Here is a 6055-nt window from a genome sequence, read left to right on the forward strand (position 1 = left end):
AACCTCTTTTGGGTTCCTAAATCTATCTTGAACTAATCATTTTTTTTATGCATTTAATTGGCTGACATATTTCTGCTTAGTATTATTGAGAATTATGTTCATTCATATTTTACTGAAAAAAAAAATATTTTCATTCTTTGTTGATGCATAATTTGGCTATCTAATCGCTGGAAATTTTTCAAATTTTTTATAATGTTTTTTAATTTTTATGAATTTTCATTTGAAATATAAATTTTAATTTAAAAAAAAATAGAAAATGAAGTTATTCTTCTTTATCTAATTTTTTAGGACTCAGATACGATTATTAAAAAATTTTATCAGAATTTTTTAAGTAATTTAGAATTTTTAAATTTTATTCTTTAAAATTTCTGTTCTGTTCATTTTTCATTTATTTTTAGACTTGCAGAATGAATTTACAGTTGAAAATTTTTGTACAATCTCAAACTTCAATTATCGACTGACACAAAAAATTTCAAATTTTTATAACCTATTTTCGAATTTTTATGATTTCTTTATATGAAATCTAATTTTGAATTTTAAACTACTAAATCTGAAAATTTTTTATTTTTAAAACACACAAATAAAAAGTTAACTTTTAAAATATTATTTTCAACAATGTTTATCTTTTCTACAATTTTTCAATTTTTTTTCTTCCCTAATGTTAATATACCCCGTTTTTGCTGTGATCAAAGGGGGAGAGTAGGTTGAGGTTCAGGGGGAGGTTAAAATTCTAACATGAAATTTTTTTTCATGCTTAACATATTTTATTGTTGTTCTTATTTTTGGTTTAACCCTAACTGAATCTGGGTTGATGCACATCAAAAAGGGGGAGATTGTTGGTGCCCTGGTTAGTTTTGATGTGATCGACCAGGTTAAGTTAGGTCCTGTGTTTTGCTAATCCCTCTGCTAAGAGCGCAGGAGCTTAGGTACGGAGGAAGTCGAGCGTAAGACGTAGCGGACGAGAAGGATTGTGCGGGGAAGTGAGCCGACGGGCTCGGTGCAATCCGAGGGACGCAGAAGCTATGGAAGAGTACGCCGGTGGAGCGAGAAGGACATGTGCGATGTCCGAAGGACGAGAAGCCGGGAGGAAGCACGCTCGAAGGGCGAAAGGCCGGAGTCGGGTTCGGGTGAGCCTAACTCCGGTTGGCCAGAAATCACCCAACCGATGATTCTACAAAAAAGTCAACAAAAGTCAACCTGTTGACTTTGACCGTTGACTTTGACCGTTGACTTTGACCAGAGAAAAGACTTAGACTTGGACGTGACTTTTGAAAAAAAAAGGAGAAAAGATAATTAAGTTTTTATCTTTTATTATACAAAGATAAATACTTAATTATTACTAAGGATAATTCTCTTTATCTTTTATTAAAGATAAAGTTTATCCTTATTTAATCAACGGCTACAAATCAAGCTTATCAAAGATCAACGATGAAGATCCCATCTACAGATCAATGGTTAAGAGCAAAACCTATCTACGATCTACGATTAAGATTTGTTCTCTTAACCTATAAATAGACTTAGAGTTTTAGAGTATCAACATTGATTTGAATTGTAATCTCTCTTTCTCTCTAAGTCTTTGAGTTCCCAGTTGTAAGGCTTCTCCGCCATAAGGAGTATTCATTAGTTGAGCTTCATTGTCTTGGAAGCAACGATCTGTTGCAACCAAGTTTTTTTTAAGAGACGAGTGCATTCCGCTTCAATTTTCTAACCGTCTATTCAACCCCCCCTTCTAGCCGGTCAACTCGATCCTACACTATCAATGAGTTTTGGTAGTTTAAATGGTACTGAAATCCTAAACCTTTAGTATAAATAAGATTTAAAAAGTAGCCTCCGGGGCATAGGTGAGTTGGTTACGACGCAGCAGACTTGTAGAAGAGGACAAGGATTCGAATCCTAACGAAGCTAGGCAATACCCTCCTGCGTCGTAACCAATTGCACTTTCTCGATTTACCTCCTCACAGATGGTCGTGGGGCCAACCGTGTGAGGCCGCTAAGGTGGCGGATCCACCTTTTGCAGAAGATTTAAAAAGTACAAGGAAACTATTAATAATGTTCTAGAGTGAATCGGAGATGTGTAGATTCATATACGATGGCAATTGTACTAAAAGTAAATAATGTTGAATATTTGAATAGTTTCCCTAGATCGATAAAGATCATGAACCAAGAGTTTTAAGCCGTAATCAGATTCATACTTGGGGGAGTGAAAGAAACTTATTGAAACAAACCAACTGATCTCTCACCCATGGAGCTGTTTAAAGCTACTTTAACTAAAAGAGTTCTAGATTTAAAAAAAGACCGAACTAATTGGATCCAAGATCTAGATACCCATATTAATAAAAAAAAATTAATTTGGAAGTAATGGTAAGAATATTTTGAGAACAAGTGAACCCTTAATAAAAATAAATTGTGGTGTGTGATTTAAAATTTTTTGAAGCCCACTTGGCGTTTTTGTCTTTTCTTTTCTTCGTCTCGAGCCATTTCAATCTTCTGGTTGCTAAGAAACTTCTGCGGAAAGGACAAGTTTAATGTGAAAGAATAGAAAAGATCCCAGAGAAGACTTGCAGTGACTGGATTCCACAGCCACAAGCTTCGTTCTCGTTATCTTCTTGGCTGTTCTTGGCTTTGTCCCAAACCATTTCTTGGTTGTTCATTAGCTGTTCGGAAAGAAACTCTTGCCAAAAAGGACAATTGAAAAGAAGACTTTTGCAATTTCTAAAAGGAACAGAAAAAAAATCTTAATAAAGTTGCTAGCTCCTGCCCGCCCGTCTTCTCTAGCTATCATCATTCTCTTGCCGTCGTCCCATCATGGAATTCGTTTCAATGTATCTCCTCGATGCTCTTGTGGGCACCTTGGTCGAGACTTTGGAGCAGGTGTTCGAGGAGTTGCAGAAAGTGCAAGGCGTCGGTGACGAACTGATAAAGCTACAACGATCTGCCTCTTTGATTCAAGCCGTCCTGAACGATGCGCAGGAGAAGGAGGAGACCAGGAACTCCGTGAAGCAACTGCTGAATGAACTCCGCGAGGTTGCGTATCGAGCAAACGACGTTCTGGACGACGTCGCAACAGAGCTGCAGCGACAGCAGCTGATCAAATATGCAGCGGTACGCAATTCCCTAGGCCCTGTGAATCCTAGGCGTCTCAAATTTCAGCGAGATGTATACGATAAGATACAATCGATCGAAGAAGAGCTGGACAAATAGCAAAGAGATGCCCCTTGATCGCCTTGGCACCGCACAATAGATCGCAGAGGATTCATATCTCCGAGTCCACCTCAGTGAGTCCTCCATGCGTTCTCGGTCGCGAAAGAGATAAGCAAAAGATAAAAGAACTGCTCATGCCACTAAGTGAGCAAACAGATTCAGCTGCCTCGGTGATTTCGATCTATGGGATGCTTGGCGTCGGGAAGACGACCCTCGCACAAGAACTCTTCGACGACGAGACTGTGAAGAAGCATTTCGAGCTCAGACTCTGGGTTGATGTGCTTCACGATTTTGACTTGATGAGGATCATGAGGACCATCATTGAATTCATAGATGGATTTAAGTGTGATTTGCTAGCCCTCAACAATCTTCAGCAAGAAGTACGAAAGAAGGTGAGTGGAAGGAGGTACCTGCTTGTTCTGGATGATGTTTGGCAAGAAAGCCAGGAGTGGGAGAGGCTCAAAAGCTCCCTGTACTCTGCTGATGAAGGAAGCAAGATACTAGTGACGACTAGAAGTGAGCAGGTGGCTGCTTTCATGGCGGCTAATTCATCTCCATACCGCTTGGAGGGCTTATCGATGGAGGACTGCTGGTCTTTGATATGCCAGCCAACATTATCCCGAGACCCAAGTGCATCATGTACGCTGGATCTCTACAAGTCCCATGCTGTCAACAAATGCGGAGGTTTGCCCATGGCAGCTAAAGCTTTGGGGCAAAGGCTAGCCAGTGAAGCTGACAGAGGAAAATGGGGGACGATCTTGACGGGCCAGTCATGGGAATTTTCCGGCTCCAGCAGTAGTATCATGAAGCCTCTCAGCCTGAGCTACCAACACTTGCCCCGCTATCTGAAGCCGTGCTTTGCATACTTGTCCATAATTCCAAAAGGCTGCGAGTTGGAGAGGGATTTCATCATTCAATTGTGGATGGCGCAAAGCTTCATCCGGCCGAGAGGGACGAAACAGATGGAAGACGTCGGCAGCGACTACCTCGACTCCCTCATACGCAGCTCCTTCTTGCAGTATTCGCATTTCGATCACGAGAGCCGCCAGAAAAGGTACGTGATGCATGATGTTTTCCATGAATTTGCCCGACATGTCGCTGCAGAGGAATGTTCTGTCATAGAACCTGGCACGGATTTGCATCTCTCTCTCTCACCGAGTGTTCGCCATTTATCGGTGAACTATGAAGAATTTGTAAGGAGAGACCTTCGCGGCGATATGTACGAGCAAGTGTACAAATGCAAAGGCTTGCAGTCGCTGCTACTGATCGGCAACTCCATGAGTGGCCCAACGATGGTTGTTCCTGACGATCTCGCCAAGAGACTCAGTAGCCTGCGCACTCTGATGCTCACCAACTCGTGCCTGACTCAATTGCCTGAATCAATCGGCGATCTGAAGCACCTGCGCTGTCTCCAGCTACAGAACACCGGCATCAAGAGGTTGCCTGACTCTGTGTCTCGCCTCTACAACCTACAGACCTTGGGACTCAGAAACTGTTACGATTTGGAAGAGCTTCCAAAGGAAATGAGTAAGGCTGCGCAATCTACGGCACCTTGATCTTCATCTAGATGGCAATTCACAAGGCACCTTGAGATGCATGCCACCAAAAATTGGAGTATTAACTCATCTCCGGACACTGAACAGGTTTGTTGTGAGTACAAGGCGTAAGTGTGGTTTATCTCAGTTGGAGAACATGAACGACCTTCGCGGTGAGCTTCTCATTGAAAGGCTTGACCTCGTTTCCAGTGGGGAAGATGCTAAGAACGCCAACCTATCGAGCAAGGAACACATTCACAGACTAGAGTTAACATGGAACTACAGTAACAAGTAGAGAAAACATCCTCGAATACCTCAGGCCTCATCGCAGACTGAAAGAGATCGGAGTAGTCGGGTATGGAGGAACCTTGCTGCCGACATGGATGGGGGATTCTTCCTTCAACAATCTAGAAACAGTGAGGATCTCCAAAACTTACAGTTGCCTGAACCTCCCACCTCTCGGCCAATTACCCAACCTCAAGTATCTTTTCCTCGAGGAAATGCATGGGCTGAAGCATCTGGACTGTTCATTCTGTGGCAGGAAGGAGATACGGTTCCCAAAGTTAGAAAAGCTGCATCTGGAGAACATGTCACGACTGCAAGGATGGTTGGGGGATCATCGTTGTGCTTTGCCTTCTCTCCACGAGCTCACTATCAATAACTGTCCGGCACTGCACCGACTTACACATGAACTCCCATCTCTGACAAAGTTGGTGATCGAAGCATCCCCAAGCTTCGCCGGCTTGCCAGATTTCCCAAAACTCCAATCATTAGAAGTAAAGACAAATGACGACTGGTTTGGGAGATCCCGGGCAACTATTTCCTCGCTTCTCTCTCTCACTCTCAGTGGACTGAGGTGGGCAGAACCACCGTTCGAGATAGGCAGTCGCCATGCGTCCATCCGTCGGTTAGAGATCAGTTACTGCAGTCAGTTGAAATTTATTCCTGACGGTTGGCTACCTTCGTCCCTGTCGCACTTTGTCATCCGACACTGTCCTATGCTGCAAAATCTACCTGCAGGGTTGACCAGGCTGACAAGATTAGAGGATCTGGAGATCGAAAACTGCGAGCAGCTCGAGCAACTTCCAGTTGGACTCAGAAACATGAACTCACTTGCACATCTTGAGATCTCAGATTGCCCGGGCCTCTCGTGGCTGCATGGCCTCCCCAGCCAACTTCAGTTTTTGAGCATCAGTAACTGCCCTGAGCTGATCCAGAACTTGCAAGATCAAGGCTGCTTCACTAATCGACAGGATCTCCAAGTGTGGATCGATGGTACGCATGTCATGACTTGATATATAATATTCTTCTGTTCATCA

The 6055-nt window shown here is 42.7% G+C and overlaps 1 pseudogene; it reads left to right on the top strand.

Moving 5' to 3' along the window:
- Positions 1-2805: 2805 nt before the first annotated feature.
- On the top strand, positions 2806-6055 carry LOC141835347 (putative disease resistance protein RGA3; annotated as a pseudogene).

This window comes from Curcuma longa, chromosome 9, assembly GCF_044706935.1.
Source record: "Curcuma longa cultivar G26 ecotype Majalengka, Jawa Barat chromosome 9, ITB_CL_G26_1.1, whole genome shotgun sequence".
NCBI lineage: Eukaryota > Viridiplantae > Streptophyta > Magnoliopsida > Zingiberales > Zingiberaceae > Curcuma > Curcuma longa.